At 45.5% G+C, this 18293-nt stretch overlaps 1 protein-coding gene across 4 annotated transcripts in view; it reads right to left on the minus strand.

Moving 5' to 3' along the window:
• LOC122692612 (zinc finger protein 28 homolog) overlaps positions 1-18293 on the minus strand; it is a 105291-nt gene that overhangs the window by 7284 nt on the left and 79714 nt on the right. The window lies entirely within an intron of this gene.

Here is an 18293-nt window from a genome sequence, read left to right on the forward strand (position 1 = left end):
AAACCGGGCACCGCAGAAACGCGGGAAAGTGAACTCACTGGTGAATGAAATCCTAAAGAAAGCAGTAAACCGTGCACTGCTGAAGCATAGGAAAGTGCACTCACTGTTGAATGAAGCCCTAAAGAAACCACTAAACCGTGCATTGCTGAACCATGGGAAAGTGAACTCACTGGTGAATGAAACCCTAATGAAACCTCGAAACTATGAACCGATGAACCATGGGAAAGTGAACTCACAGGTGAATGAAAGCCTAATGAAACCACTAAATCGTGATCCTATGAACCACGGGAAAGTGAACTCACAGGTGATTGAAAGCCTAATGAAACCCCTAAACCGTGCTTCGCTGAACCACAGGAAAGTGAACTCACAGGTGAGTGAAATCCTAATGAAAACTCTAAACCGTACACCGAACAAGCGTAGGAAAGTGAACTCACTACTGAATGAAACCCTAATGAAACCACGAAAGTGTGCACCGCTGAAACACGGGAAAGTGAACTCACTGTGGAATGAAACCGTAATGAAACCACTAAACCATGCACCGCTGAAACACGAGAAAGTGAACTCACTGGTGAAAGAAACCCTAATGGAACCATGACACCATGCACCGCTGAAACACGGGAAAGTGAACTCACTGGTGAATGAAACCCTAAAAACCCACGAAACTGTGCAAGGCTGCGACCAGGCAAAGTGAACTCACTGTGGAATGAAACCCTCTTGAACCCACTGAACCGCGAATCGCTGCAACATGCAAAAGTGAACTCACTGGTGAATGAATCCCTAATGAAATTACTAAACCGTGCTCTGTTGAAACACGCAAAGGTGAACTCACAGGTGAATGAAAGCCTAATGAAACCAGTAAACCGTGCTCTGCTGAAACACAGAAAAGTGAACTCACAGGAGAATGAAACCCTAATGAAACCACTAAACTGTGCCCTGCTGAAACAGGGGAAAGTGAACTCACTCGTGAATGAAATCATAATGAAACCACTAAACTGACCACTGCTGAATCACGTGAAAGTGAACTCACTGTGGAATGAAACCCTAATAAATCCACTAAACCGGGCACCGCAGAAACGCGGGAAAGTGAACTCACTGGTGAATGAAATCCTAAAGAAAGCAGTAAACCGTGCACTGCTGAACCATAGGAAAGTGAACTCACTGTTGAATGAAGCCCCAATGAAACCACTAAACCGTGCTCCGCTGAAACAAGGGAAAGTGAACTCACTGTTGAATGAAAGCCCAATGAAAGCACTAAAACGTGCACCGCTGAAACACGCGAAAGAGAACTCACAGGTGAATGAAACCCTAATGAAACCACTAAACCGTGCACCGCTGAATGACGGGAAAGTGAAATCACTGTGGAATGAAACGCTAATGAATGCACTAAATCGTGACCAATGAATCACGGGAAAGTGTACTCACAGTGGAATGAAACCCTAATGAATCCACTGAACCGTGCACCGCTGAAACACGGGAAAGTTAACTCACTGGTGAATGAAATCCTAAAGAAACCAGTAAACTGTGCACTGCTGAACCATAGGAAAGTGAACTCACTGTTGAATGAAGCCCCAATGAAACCACTAAAACCTGCACCGCTGAAACACGGGAAAGTGAACTCACTGGTGAATGAAACCCTAATGAAACCACTAAACCGAGCACCGCTGAAACACACGAAAGGGAACTCACTGGTGAAAGAAACCCTAATGGAACCACGAAAACATGCACCGCTGAAACACGGGAAAGTGAACTCACTGGTGAATGAAACCCTCAGGAAATCATTAAACTGTGCACCACTGAAACACGGGAAAGTGAACTCACTGGTGAATGAATCCGTAATGGAACCATGACTCCATGCGCCGCTGAAACACTGGAAAGTGAACTCACTGGTGAATGAAACCCTAATGGAACCAAGGAACCCTGCACCACTAAAACACGAGAAAGTGAACTCACAGGTGAATGAAACCCTAATGAAACCACTAAACCGTGCTCAGCTGAAATCCGGGAAAGTGAACTCACTGTGGATAGAAATCCGAATGAAACCGCTGAACCGGGCACCGCTCAAACATGGGAAAGTGAACTCACTGGTGAATGAATCCCTAATGAAACCACTAAACTGTCCTCTGCAGAAACACGGGAAAGTGAACTCAAAGGTAAACGAAACTCTAATGAAACCACTAAACCGTGCTCCGCTGAAATCCGGGAAAGTGAACTCACTGTGAATGAAACCCTAATGAAACCACTAAACAGTTCTCTACTGAAACATGGGAAAGTGAACTGACTGGTGAATGAAATCCTAAAGAAAGCAATAAACCGTGCACTCATCAACCATAGGAAAGTGAACTCACGGTTGAATGAAACCCCAATGAAACAATGACACCATGCCCTGCGGAAACACGGGAAAGAGAACCCACAGGGAAAGAAACCCTAATAACCACTAAACCGTGCCCTGGGGAAATATGGGAGAGTGAACTCACATGTGAATGAAACCCTAATGAAACCAAAAAACCGTGCACCGCTGAAACACGGGAAAGTGAACTCACAGGGGAAGGAAACACTAATGAAACCACTAAGGCGGGCTCCACAGAAACACGGGAAGCTGAACTCACTGTCGAATGAAATGCTAATGAAACCCCTACACCGTGCTCTGTTGAAACACGGGAAAGTGAACTCACAGGTGAATGAAACCCTAATGAAACCACTAAACCGTGCTCCACGGAAACACGGGAAAGTGAACTCACTAGAGAATGAAACCCTAATGAAACCACTAAACCGATCTCTGCTGAAACACCGGAAAGTGAACTCTCTGTTGAAAACACCCTTACGAAAAAACGAAACAGTGCCCTGCGGAAACACGGGAAACAGAACTCACAGGTGTAAGAAACCTTAATGAAACCACTAAACCGTGTCCTGCAGAAACACGGGAGAGTGAACTCACATGTGAATGAAACCCTAATGAAACCAAAAAACAGAGCACCGCTGAAACACGGGAAAGTGACCTCACTGTGGAATGAAACCCTACTGAAAGCACTAACCCGTGCATGGCTGAAACACGGGAAAGTCAACTCACTGGTGAATGAAACCCTAATGAACCCAAAAAACAGAGCACCGCTGAAACACGGGAAAGTGAACTCACTGTGGAATGAAACGCTAATGAAACCACTAAACCGGGCTCTGCTGAAACACGGGAAAGTGAACTCACTGTGGAATGAAACGCTAATGAAACCACTAAACCGTGCTCTGCTGAAACACGGGAAAGTGAACTCACTGTGGAATGAAACCCTAATGAATCCACTGAACCGTGCACCGCTGAAACACGGGAAAGTGAACTCACTGGTGAATGAAATCCTAAAGAAACCAGTAAACCGTGCACTGCTGAACCATAGGAAAGTGAACTCACTGTTGAATGAAGCCCCAATGAAACCCCTAAAACCTGCACCGCTGAAACGCGGGAAAGTGAACTCACTGTTGAATAAAACCCCAATGAATCAACGAAACCGTGCCCTACGAAACACGGGAAACAGAAGTCACAGGTGAAAGAAACCTTAATGAAACCACTAAACTGTTCTCAGCGGAAACACGGGAGAGTGAACTCACAGGTGAATGAAACCCTAATGAAACCAAAACACCATGCACCGCTGAAACACAGCAAAGTGAACACACTGTTGAATGAAACCCTACAACAACCACTAAAAGGGGCACGGCTGAAACATTGGAAAGTGAACTCACAGTTGAATGAAACACTAATGAAACTACTAAACCGTGTCCGCTGAAAACGGGAAGGTGAACTCACTGTGAATGAAACCCTAATGAAACCACTAAACAGTTCTCTACTGAAACATGGGAAAGTGAACTGACTGGTGAATGAAATCCTAAAGAAAGCAATAAACCGTGCACTCATCAACCATAGGAAAGTGAACTCACGGTTGAATGAAACCCCAATGAAACAATGAAACCGGGCCCTGCGGAAACACGGGAAAGAGAACCCACAGGGAAAGAAACCCTAATAACCACTAAACCGTGCCCTGGGGAAACATGGGAGAGTGAACTCACATGTGAATGAAACCCTAATGAAACCAAAAAACCGTGCACCGCTGAAAGACGGGAAAGTGAACTCACAGGGGAAGGAAAAACTAATGAAACCACTAAGGCGGGCTCCACAGAAAACGGGAAGCTGAACTCACTGTCGAATGAAACGCTAATGAAACCACTACACCGTGCTCTGTTGAAACATGGGAAAGTGAACTCACAGGTGAATGAAACCCTAATGAAACCACTAAACCGTGCTCCACGGAAACACGGGAAAGTGAACTCACTAGAGAATGAAACCCTAATGAAACCACTAAACTGTGCTCTGCTGAAACACGGGAAAGTCAACTCACTGGTGAATGAAACTCTAATGAAACCAAAAAACAGAGGACCGCTGAAACACGGGAAAGTGAACTAACAGGTGAAGGAACCCTAATGAAACCACTAAACCGTCCCTTGCGGAAACACGGGAGAGTGAACTCACATGTGAATGAAACCCTAATGAAACCACAAAACCGTGCTCCGCTGAAACATGGGAAAGTGAACTCACAGGTGAATGAAACCCTTATGAAACCACTAAACCGTGCTCTGCTCAAACACGGGAAAGTGAGCTCACAGGTGAAGGAAACACTAATGAAACCACTAAACTGTGCTCCGCTGAAACATGGGAAAGTGAACTCACTGTAGAATGAAACCCTAATGAAACCACTAAACCGTGCTCCACGGAAACACGGGAAAGTGAACTCACTAGAGAATGAAACCCTAATGAAACCACTAAACCGATCTCTGCTGAAACACCGGAAAGTGAACTCTCGGTTGAAAAACACCCTTATGAAAAAACGAAACAGTGCCCTGCGGAAACACGGGAAACAGAACTCACAGGTGAAAGAAACCTTAATGAAACCACTAAATCGTGTCCTGCAGAAACACGGGAGAGTGAACTCACATGTGAATGAAACCCTAATGAAACCAAAAAACAGAGAACCGCTGAAACACGGGAAAGTGACCTCACTGTGGAATGAAACCCTACTGAAAGCCCTAACCCGTACACGGCTGAAACACGGGAAGGTGAACTCACAGGTGAAGGAAACACTAATGAAACCACTAAAGCGAGCTCCGCGGAAACACGGGAAAGTGAACTCACTGTGGAATGAAACGCTAATGAAACCACTAAACCGGGCTCTGCTGAAACACGGGAAAGTGAACTCACTGTGGAATGAAACCCTAATGAATCCACTGAACCGTGCACTGCTGAAACACGGGAAAGTGAACTCACTGGTGAATGAAACACTAATGAAACCACTAAACTGTGCTCCGCTGAAACATGGGAAAGTGAACTCACTGTAGAATGAAACCCCAATGAAACAATGAAACCATGCCCAGCGGATACACGGGAAAGAGAACCCACAGGAGAAAGAAACCCTAATGAAACCATTACACCGTGCCCTGCGGAAACACAGCAGCGTGAAGTCACATGTGAATGAAACACTACTGAAACTAAAAAACCGTGCACCGCTGAAACACGGGAGAGTGAACTCACTGTGGAATGAAACCCTAATGAAACCACTAAACCGTGCTCTGCTGAAACAAGGGAAAGTGAACTCACTGTGGAATGAAACTCTAATAAAACAACTACACCGTGCTCTGCTGAAACACGGGAAAGTGAACTCACAGGTGAATGAAACCCTAATGAAACCACTAAACCGTGCTCCGCTGAAACACGGGAAAGTGAACTCACAGGTGAATGAAACCCTAATGAAACCACTAAACCGTGCTCCGCTGAAACACGGGAAAGTGAACTCACTGGAGAATGAAGCCCTAATGAAACCACTAAACAGATCTCTGCTGAAACACCGGAAAGTGAACTCACTGTTGAATAAAACCGCAATGAATCAACGAAACCGTGCCCTACGAAACACGGGAAACAGAAGTCACAGGTGAAAGAAACCTTAATGAAACCACTAAACCGTTCTCAGCGGAAACACGGGAGAGTGAACTCACAGGTGAATGAAACCCTAATGAAACCAAAACACCATGCACCGCTGAAACACAGGAAAGTGAACACACTGTTGAATGAAACCCTACAACAACCACTAAAACGGGCACGGCTAAAACATTGGAAAGTGAACTCACAGGTGAATGAAACACTAATGAAACTACTAAACCGTGTCCGCTGAAAACGGGAAAGTGAACTCACTGTGAATGAAACCCTAATGAAACCACTAAACAGTTCTCTACTGAAACATGGGAAAGTGAACTGACTGGTGAATGAAATCCTAAAGAAAGCAATAAACCGTGCACTCATCAACCATAGGAAAGTGAACTCACGGTTGAATGAAACCCCAATGAAACAATGACACCATGCCCTGCGGAAACACGGGAGAGAGAACCCACAGGGAAAGAAACCCTAATAACCACTAAACCGTGCCCTGGGGAAACATGGGAGAGTGAACTCACATGTGAATGAAACCCTAATGAAACCAAAAAACCGTGCACCGCTGAAACACGGGAAAGTGAATTCACAGGGGAAGGAAACACTAATGAAACCACTAAGGAGGGCTCCACAGAAACACGGGAAGCTGAACTCACTGTCGAATGAAACGCTAATGAAACCACTACACCGTGCTCTGTTGAAACACGGGAAAGTGAACTCACAGGTGAATGAAACCCTAATGAAACCACTAAACCGTGCTCCACGGAAACACGGGAAAGTGAACTCACTAGAGAATGAAACCCTAATGAAGCCACTAAACCGATCTCTGCTGAAACACCGGAAAGGGAACTCTGTGTTGAAAAACACCCTTATGAAAAAACGAAACAGTGCCCTGCGGAAACACGGGAAACAGAACTCACAGGTGAAAGAAACCTTAATGAAACCACTAAACCGTGTCCTGCCGAAACACGGGAGAGTGAACTCACATGTGAATGAAACCCTAATGAAACCAAAAAACAGAGCACCGCTGAAACACGGGAAAGTGACCTCACTGTGGAATGAAACCCTACTGAAAGCACTAACCCGTGCACGGCTGAAACACGGGAAGGTGAACTCACAGGTGAAGGAAACACTAATGAAACCACTAAAGCGAGCTCCGCGGAAACACGGGAAAGTAAACTCACTGTGGAATGAAACACTAATGAAACCACTAAACCGTGCTCTGCTGAAACACGGGAAAGTGAACTCACTGTGGAATGAAACCCCAATGAATCCACTGAACTGTGCACTGCTGAAACACGGGAAAGTGAACTCACTGGTGAATGAAACCCTAATGAAAGCACTAAACCGTGCACCCTTGAAACATGGGAAAGTGAACTCACAGGTGAATGAATCCCTAATGGAACCATGACACCATGCTCCGCTGAAACACGGGAAAGTGAACTCACTGTGGAATGAAACCCTAATGAATCCACTGAACCGCGCACCGCTGAAACACGGGAAAGTGACTCATTGGTGAATGAAAGCCTACAACAACCACTAAAACGTGCACGGCTGAAACACGGGAAAGTGAAATCACAGGTAAAGGAAACACTAACGAAGCCACTAAACCGTGCCGTGCGGAAACACGGGAAAGTGAACTCAATGTTGAATGAAACACTAATGGAACCACGGAACCGTGGTCTTTTGAAACACGGGAAAGTGAACTCACTGGGAAAAGAAACCCTAAAGAAACCTCTAAACCGTGCTCCGCTGAAACACGGGAAAGTGAACTCACTGGTGAATGAAACCCTAATGAAACCACTAAACAGGTCTCTACTGAAACACGGGAAAGTGAACTGACTGGTGAATGAAATCCTAAAGAAAGCAATAAACTGAGCACTGCTGAACCATAGGAAAGTGAACTCACTGTTGAATGAAGCCCCAATGAAACCACTAAAACGTGCACCGCTGAAACACGGGAAAGTGAACTCACTGGAGAATGAAACCCCTATGAAACCACTAAAACGATCTCCGCTGAAACACGGGAAAGTGAACTCACTGTTGAATGAAACCCTACAACAACCACTAAAACGGGCACGGCTGAAACATTGGAAAGTGAACTCACAGGTAATGAAACACTAATGAAACTACTAAACCGTGTCCGCTGAAAACGGGAAAGTGAACTCACTGTGAATGAAACCCTAATGAAACCACTAAACAATTCTCTACTGAAACATGGGAAAGTGAACTGACTGGTGAATGAAATCCTAAAGAAAGCAATAAACCGCAGACTCATCAACCATAGGAAAGTGAACTCACGGTTGAATGAAACCCCAATGAAACAATGAACCCGAGCCCTGTGGAAACACGGGAAAGAGAACCCACAGGGAAAGAAACCCTAATAACCACTAAACCGTACCCTGGGGAAACATGGGAGAGTGAACTCACATGTGAATGAAACCCTAATGAAACCAAAAAACCGTGCACCGCTGAAATCGGGAGAGTGAACTCACAGGTGAATGAAACCCTTATGAAACCAAAAAACCGTGCTCTGCTCAAACACGGGAAAGTGAGCTCACAGGTGAAGGAAACACTAATGAAACCACTAAACTGTGCTCCGCTGAAACATGGGAAAGTGAACTCACTGTAGAATGAAACCCCAATGAAACAATGAAACCATGCCCAGCGGATACACGGGAAAGAGAACCCACAGGACAAAGAAACCCTAATGAAACCACTAAACCGTGGCCTGCGGAAACACGGCAGCGTGAAGTCACATGTGAATGAAACACTACTGAAACCAAAAAACCGTGCACCGCTGAAACACGGGAGAGTGAACCCACTGTGGAATGAAACCCCAATGAAACCACTAAACCGTGCTCAGCTGAAACACGGGAGCGTGAAGTCACTGTGGAATGAAACCCTATTGAAAGGACTAAACCGTGCACGGCTGAAACATGGGAAAGTGAACTCACAGGTGAAGGAAACACTAATGAAACCACTAAGGCGTGCTCTGCTAAAACACGGGAAAGTGAACTCACTGTGGAATGAAACTCTAATGAAACCACTACACCGTGCTCTGCTGAAACACGGGAAAGTGAACTCACTGTGGAATGAAACTCTAATGAAACCACTACACCGTGCTCTGCTGAAACACGGGAAAGTGAACTCACTGTGGAATGAAACTCTAATGAAACCACTACACCGTGCTCTGCTGAAACACGGGAAAGTGAACTCACAGGTGAATGAAACCCTTATGAAACCATTAAACCGTGCTCCACGGAAACACGGGAAAGTGAACTCATTAGAGAATGAAACCCTAATGAAACCACTAAACAGATCTCTGCTGAAACACGGGAAAGTCAACTCACTGGTGAATGAAACCCTAAAGAAACCAAAAAACAGAGCACCGCTGAAACACGGGAAAGTGAACTCACTAGAGAATGAAACCCTAATGAAACCACTAAACCGATCTCTGCTGAAACACGGGAAAGTGAACTCTCTGTTGAAAAACACCCTCATGAAAAAACGATACAGTGCCCTGCGGAAACACGGGAAACAGAACTCACAGGTGAAAGAAACCTTAATGAAACCACTAAACCGTGTCCTGCAGAAACACGGGAGAGTGAACTCACATGTGAATGAAACCCTAATGAAACCAAAAAACAGAGCACCGCTGAAACACGGGAAAGTGACCTCACTGTGGAATGAAACCCTACTGAAAGCACTAACCCGTGCACGGCTGAAACACGGGAAGGTGAACTCACAGGTGAAGGAAACACTAATGAAACCACTAAAGCGAGCTCCGCGGAAACACGGGAAAGTGAACTCACTGTGGAATGAAACTCTAATGAAACCACTAAACCGCGCTCCGCTGAAACATGGGAAAGTGAACTCAATGGTGAATGAAACCCTGATGAAACCACAAAACCGTGCTCTGCTGAAACACGGGAAAGTGAACTCACTGTGGAATGAAACGCTAATGAAACCACTAAACCGTGCTCTGCTGAAACACGGGAAAGTGAACTCACTGTGGAATGAAACACTAATGAAACCACTAAACCGTGCTCCGCTGAAACACGGGAAAGTGAACTCACTGTGGAATGAAACCCTAATGAATCCACTAAAGCGAGCTCCGCTGAAACACACGAAAGGGAACTCACTGGTGAAAGAAACCCTAATGGAACCACGAAAACATGCACCGCTGAAACACGGGAAAGTGAACTAACTGGTGAATGAAACCCTAATGAAAGCACTAAACCGTGCACCCTTGAAACATGGGAAAGTGAACTCACAGGTGAATGAATCCCGAATGGAACCATGACACCATGCTCCGCTGAAACACGGGAAAGTGAACTCACTGGTGAATGAAACACTAATGAAAGCACTAAACCGTGCACCCTTGAAACATGGGAAAGTGAACTCACAGGTGAATGAATCCCGAATGGAACCATGACACCATGCTCCGCTGAAACACGGGAAAGTGAACTCACTGTGGAATGAAACCCTAATGAATCCACTGAACCGCGCACCGCTGAAACACGGGAAAGTGACTCATTGGTGAATGAAAGCCTACAACAACCACTAAAACGTGCACGGCTGAAACACGGGAAAGTGAACTCACACGTGAAGGAAACACTAATGAAACCACTAAACCGTGCTCCGCTGAAACACGGGAAAGTGAACTCACAGGTGAATGAAACGCTAATGAAACCACTAAACCGTGCTCCGCTGAAACACGGGAAAGTGAACTCACTGTTGAATAAAACCCCAATGAATCAACGAAACCGTGCCCTACGAAACACGGGAAACAGAAGTCACAGGTGAAAGAAACCTTAATGAAACCACTAAACCGTTCTCAGCGGAAACTCGGGAGAGTGAACTCACAGGTGAATGAAACCCTAATGAAACCAAAACACCATGCACCGCTGAAACACAGGAAAGTGAACACACTGTTGAATGAAACCCTACAACAACCACTAAAACGGGCACGGCTGAAACATTGGAAAGTGAACTCACAGGTGAATGAAACACTAATGAAACTACTAAACCGTGTCCGCTGAAAACGGGAAAGTGAACTCACTGTGATGAAACCCTAATGAAACCACTAAACAGTTCTCTACTGAAACATGGGAAAGTGAACTGACTGGTGAATGAAATCCTAAAGAAAGCAATAAACCGTGCACTCATCAACCATAGGAAAGTGAACTCACGGTTGAATGAAACCCCAATGAAACAATGAAACCGGGCACTGCGGAAACACGGGAAAGAGAACCCACAGGGAAAGAAACCCTAATAACCACTAAACCGTGCCCTGGAGAAACATGGGAGAGTGAACTCACATGTAAAGGAAACCCTAATGAAACCAAAAAACCGTGCACCGCTGACACACGGGAAAGTGAACTCACAGGTGAAGGAAACACTAATGAAACCACTAAGGCGGGCTCCACAGAAACACGGGAAGCTGAACTCACTGTCGAATGAAACGCTAATGAAACCACTACACCGTGCTCTGCTGAAACACGGGAAAGTGAACTCACAGGTGAATGAAGCCCTAATGAAACCACTAAACCGAGCTCCACGGAAACAAGGGAAAGTGAACTCACTAGAGAATGAAACCCTAATGAAACCACTAAACCGATCTCTGCTGAAACACAGGAAAGGGAACTCTCTGTTGAAAAACACCCTTATGAAAAAACGAAACAGTGCCCTGCGGAAACACGGGAAACAGAACTCACAGGTGAAAGAAACCTTAATGAAACCACTAAACCGTGTCCTGCAGAAACACGGGAGAGTGAACTCACATGTGAATGAAACCCTAATGAAACCAAAAAACAGAGCACCGCTGAAACACGGGAAAGTGACCTCACTGTGGAATGAAACCCTACTGAAAGCCCTAACCCGTACACGGCTGAAACACGGGAAGGTGAACTCACAGGTGAAGGAAACACTAATGAAACCACTAAAGCGAGCTCCGCGGAAACACGGGAAAGTGAACTCACTGTGGAATGAAACACTAATGAAACCACTAAACCGTGCTCTGCTGAAACATGGGAAAGTGAACTCACTGGAGAATGAAATCCCAATGAAACAATGAAACCGTGCCCTGCGGAAACACGGGAAAGAGAACCCACAGGTGAAAGAAACCCTAATGAAACCACTAAACCGTGCCCTGCGGAAACACGGCAGCGTGAACTCACATGTGAATGAAACACTACTGAAACCAAAAAACCGTGCACCGCTGAAACACGGGAGAGTGAACTCACTGTGGAATGAAACCCTAATGAAACCACTAAACCGTGCTCTGCTGAATCACGGGAAAGTGAACTCACAGGTGAATGAAACCCTAATGAAACCACTAAGGCGTGCTCCACTGAAACACGGGAAGCTGAACTCACTTATGAATGAAACGCTAATGAAACCACTAAAGTGTGCTCTGTTGAAACACGGGAGCGTGAAGTCACTGTGGAATGAAACCCTATTGAAAGGACTAAACCGTGCACGGATGAAACATGGGAAAGTGAACTCACAGGTGAAGGAAACACTAATGAAACCACTAAGGCGTGCTCTGCTAAAACACGGGAAAGTGAACTCACTGTGGAATGAAACTCTAATGAAACCACTACACCGTGCTCCGCTGAAACACGGGAAAGTGAACTCACAGGTGAATGAAACCCTTACGAAACCACTAAACTGTGCTCCGCTGAAACACGGGAAAGTGAACTCACAGGTGAAGGAAACCCTAATGAAACCACTACACCGTGCTCCGCTGAAACACGGGAAAGTGAACTCACAGGTGAATGAAACACTAATGAAACCACTAAACCGTGCTCCGCTGAAACACGGGAAAGTGAACTCACTGTTGAATAAAACCCCAATGAATCAACGAAACCGTGCCCTACGAAACACGGGAAACAGAAGTCACAGGTGAAAGAAACCTTAATGAAACCAGTAAACCGTTCTCAGCGGAAACACAGGAGAGTGAACTCACAGGTGAATGAAACCCTAATGAAACCAAAACACCATGCACCGCTGAAACACAGGAAAGTGAACACACTGTAGAATGAAACCCTACAACAACCACTAAAACGGGCACGGCTGAAACATTGGAAAGTGAACTCACAGGTGAATGAAACACTAATGAAACTACTAAACCGTGTCCGCTGAAAACGGGAAAGTGAACTCACTGTGAATGAAACCCTAATGAAACCACTAAACAGTTCTCTACTGAAACATGGGAAAGTGAACTGACTGGTGAATGAAATCCTAAAGAAAGCAATAAACCGCGCACTCATCAACCATAGGAAAGTGAACTCACGGTTGAATGAAACCCCAATGAAACAATGAAACCGGGCCCTGCGGAAACACGGGAAAGAGAACCCACAGGGAAAGAAACCCTAATAACCACTAAACCGTGCCCTGGAGAAACATGGGAGAGTGAACTCACATGTGAATGAAACCCTAATGAAACCAAAAAACCGTGCACCGCTGAAACACGGGAAAGTGAACTCACAGGTGAAGGAAACACTAATGAAACCACTAAGGAGGGCTCCACAGAAACACGGGAAGCTGAACTCACTGGCGAATGAAACGCTAATGAAACCACTACACCGTGCTCTGTTGAAACACGGGAAAGTGAACTCACAGGTGAATGAAGCCCTAATGAAACCACTAAACCGAGCTCCACGGAAACAAGGGAAAGTGAACTCACTAGAGAATGAAACCCTAATGAAACCAGTAAACCGATCTCTGCTGAAACACCGGATAGGGAACTCTCTGTTGAAAAACACCCTTATGAAAAAACGAAACAATGCCCTGCGGAAACACGGGAAACAGAACTCACAGGTGTAAGAAACCTTAATGAAACCACTAAATCGTGTCCTGCAGAAACACGGGAAAGTGAACTCACATGTGAATGAAACCCTAATGAAACCACTAAACCGTGCACCGCTGAAACACACGAAAGAGAACTCACTGGTGAAAGAAACCCTAATGGAACCACGAAAACATGCACCGCTGAAACACGGGAAAGTGAATTAACTGGTGAATGAAACCCTAATGAAAGCACTAAACCGTGCACCCTTGAAACACGGGAAAGTGAACTCACTGTGGAATGAAACCCTAATGAATCCACTGAACCGCGCACCGCTGAAACACGGGAAAGTGACTCATTGGTGAATGAAAGCCTACAACAACCACTAAAACGTGCACGGCTGAAACACGGGAAAGTGAAATCACAGGTAAAGGAAACACTAACGAAACCACTAAACCGTGCCGTGCGGAAACACGGGAAAGTGAACTCAATGTTGAATGAAACACTAATGGAACCACGGAACCGTGGTCTTTTGAAACACGGGAAAGTGAACTCACTGGGAAAAGAAACCCTAAAGAAACCACTAAACCGTGCTCCGCTGAAACACGGGAAAGTGAACTCCCTGGTGAATGAAACCCTAACGAAACCACTAAACAGGTCTCTACTGAAACACGGCAAAGTGAACTGACTGGTGAATGAAATCCTAAAGAAAGCAATAAACCGAGCACTGCTGAACCATAGGAAAGTGAACTCACTGTTGAATGAAGCCCCAATGAAACCACTAAAACGTGCACCGCTGAAACACGGGAAAGTGAACTCACTGGAGAATGAAACCCCACTGAAACCACTAAACCGATCTCCGCTGAAACACGGGAAAGTGAACTCACTGTGAATGAAACCCCAATGAAACCACTAAACCGATCTCCGCTGAAACACGGAAAAGTGAACTCACTGTTGAATGAAACCCCAATGAAACAATGAAACCGTGCCCTGCGAAAACACGGGAAAGAGAACCCACAGGTGAAAGAAACCCTAATGAAACCACTAAACCGTGACCTGCGGAAACACGGCAGCGTGAACTCACATGTGAATGAAACACTACTGAAACCAAAAAACCGTGCACCGCTGAAACACGGGAGAGTGAACTCACTGTGGAATGAAACCCTAATGAAACCACTAAACCGTGCTCTGCTGAATCACGGGAAAGTGAACTCACAGGTGAATGAAACTCTATTGAAACCACTAAGGCGTGCTCCACTGAAACACGGGAAGCTGAACTCACTGTGGAATGAAACGCTAATGAAACCACTAAACTGTGCTCTGCTGAAACACGGGAAAGTCAACTCACTGGTGAAGGAAACCCTAATGAAACCAAAAAACAGAGCACCGCTGAAACACGGGAAAGTGAACTTACAGGTGAAGGAAATCCTAATGAAACCACTAAGGCGTGCTCCACTGAAACACGGGAAGCTGAACTCACTGTGGAATGAAACCCTAATGAAACCACTAAACTGTGCTCTGCTGAAACATGGGAAAGTCAACTCACTGGTGAATGAAACCCTAATGAAACCAAAAAACAGAGCACCGCTGAAACACGGGAAAGTGAACTCACAGGTGAAGGAAACCCTAATGAAACCACTAAACCGTCCCTTGCGGAAACACGGGAGAGTGAACTCACATGTGAATGAAACCCTAATGAAACCAAAAAACCGTGCACCGCTGAAACACGGGAGAGTGAACTCAGTGTGGAATGAAACCCTATTGAAAGGACTAAACCGAGCATGGCGGAAACATGGGAAAGTGAACTCACAGGTGAAGGAAACACTAATGAAACCACTAAGGCGTGCTCTGCTAAAACACGGGAAAGTGAACTCACTGTGGAATGAAACTCTAATGAAACCACTACACCGTGCTCTGCTGAAACACGGGAAAGTGAACTCACTGTGGAATGAAACTCTAATGAAACCACTACACCGTGCTCTGCTGAAACACGGGAAAGTGAACTCACAGGTGAATGAAACCCTTACGAAACCACTAAACTGTGCTCCGCTGAAACACGGGAAAGTGAACTCACAGGTGAATGAAACCCTTATGAAACCACTAAACCGTGCTCCGCTGAAACATGGGAAAGTGAACTCACTGGAGAATGAAGCCCTAATGAAACCACTAAACAGATCTCTGCTGAAACACGGGAAAGTGAACTCACTGTTGAATAAAACCCCAATGAATCAACGAAACCGTGCCCTACGAAACACGCGAAACAGAAGTCACAGGTGAAAGAAACCTTAATGAAACCACTAAACCGTTCTCAGCGGAAACACGGGAGAGTGAACTCACAGGTGAATGAAACCCTAATGAAACCAAAACACCATGCACCGCTGAAACACAGGAAAGTGAACACACTGTTGAATGAAACCCTACAACAACCACTAAAACGGGCACGGCTGAAACATTGGAAAGTGAACTCACAGGTGAATGAAACGCTAATGAAACTACTAAACCGTGTCCGCTGAAAACGGGAAAGTGAACTCACTGTGAATGAAACCCTAATGAAACCACTAAACAGGTCTCTACTGAAACACGGGAAAGTGAACTGACTGGTGAATGAAATCCTAAAGAAAGCAATAAACCGTGCACTCATCAACCATAGGAAAGTGAACTCACGGTTGAATGAAACCCCAATGAAACAATGAAACCGTGCCCTGCGGAAACACGGGAAAGAGAACCCACAGGGAAAGAAACCCTAATAACCACTAAACCGTGCCCTGGGAAAACATGGGAGAGTGAACTCACATGTGAATGAAACCCTAATGAAACCAAAAAACCGTGCACCGCTGAAACACGGGAAAGTGAAATCACAGGTAAAAGAAACACTAACGAAGCCACTAAACCGTGCCGTGCGGAAACACGGGAAAGTGACCTCACTGTGGAATGAAACCCTACTGAAAGCACTAACCCGTGCACGGCTGAAACACGGGAAGGTGAACTCACAGGTGAAGGAAACACTAATGAAACCACTAAAGCGAGCTCCGCGGAAACACGGGAAAGTGAACTCACTGTGGAATGAAACGCTAATGAAACCACTAAACCGCGCTCCGCTGAAACATGGGAAAGTGAACTCAATGGTGAATGAAACCCTTATGAAACCACTAAACCGTGCTCTGCTCAAACACGGGAAAGTGAGCTCACAGGTGAAGGAAACACTAATGAAACCACTAAACTGTGCTCCGCTGAAACATGGGAAAGTGAACTCACTGTAGAATGAAACCCTAATGAAACCACTAAACCGTGCTCCACGGAAACACGGGAAAGTGAACTCACTAGAGAATGAAACCCTAATGAAACCAATAAACCGATCTCTGCTGAAACACCGGAAAGGGAACTCTCTGTTGAAAAACACCCTCATGAAAAAACGAAACAGTGCCCTGCGGAAACACGGGAAACAGAACTCAGAGGTGAAAGAAACCTTAATGAAACCACTAAACCATGTCCTGCCGAAACACGGGAGAGTGAACTCACATGTGAATGAAACCCTAATGAAACCAAAAAACAGAGCACCGCTGAAAAACGGGAAAGTGACCTCACTGTGGAATGAAACCCTACTGAAAGCCCTAACCCGTACACGGCTGAAACACGGGAAGGTGAACTCACAGGTGAAGGAAACACTAATGAAACCACTAAAGCGAGCTCCGCGGAAACTCGGGAAAGTGAACTCACTGTGGAATGAAACGCTAATGAAACCACTAAACCGTGCTCTGCTGAAACACGGGAAAGTGAACTCACTGTGGAATGAAACCCTTATGAAACCACTAAACCGTGCTCTGCTGAAACACGGGAAAGTGAACTCACTGTGGAATGAAACACTAATGAAACCACTAAACCGTGCTCTGCTGAAACACAGGAAAGTGAACTCAATGTGGAATGAAACCCTAATGAATCCACTGAACTGTGCACTGCTGAAACACGGGAAAGTGAACTCACTGTGAATGAAACCCTAATGAAAGCACTAAACTGTGCACCCTTGAAACATGGGAAAGTGAACTCACAGGTGAATGAATCCCTAATGGAACCATGACACCATGCTCCGCTGAAACACGGGAAAGTGAACTCACTGTGGAATGAAACCCTAATGAATCCACTGAACCGCGCACTGCTGAAACACGGGAAAGTGACTCATTGGTGAATGAAAGCCTACAACAACCACTAAAACGTGCACGGCTGAAACACGGGAAAGTGAAATCACAGGTAAAGGAAACACTAACGAAACCACTAAACCGTGCCGTGCGGAAACACGGGAAAGTGAACTCAATGTTGAATGAAACACTAATGGAACCACGGAACCGTGCTCTGCTGAATCACGGGAAAGTGAACTCACAGGTGAATGAAACCCTAATGAAACCACTAAGGCGGGCTCCACTGAAACACGGGAAGCTGAACTCACTGTGGAATGAAACGCTAATGAAACCACTAAACTGTGCTCTGGTGAAACACGGGAAAGTCAACTCATGGTGAATGAAACCCTAATGAAACCAAAAAACA

This window comes from Cervus elaphus, chromosome 4 (genome assembly GCF_910594005.1).
Source record: "Cervus elaphus chromosome 4, mCerEla1.1, whole genome shotgun sequence".
Classification (NCBI taxonomy): domain Eukaryota; kingdom Metazoa; phylum Chordata; class Mammalia; order Artiodactyla; family Cervidae; genus Cervus; species Cervus elaphus.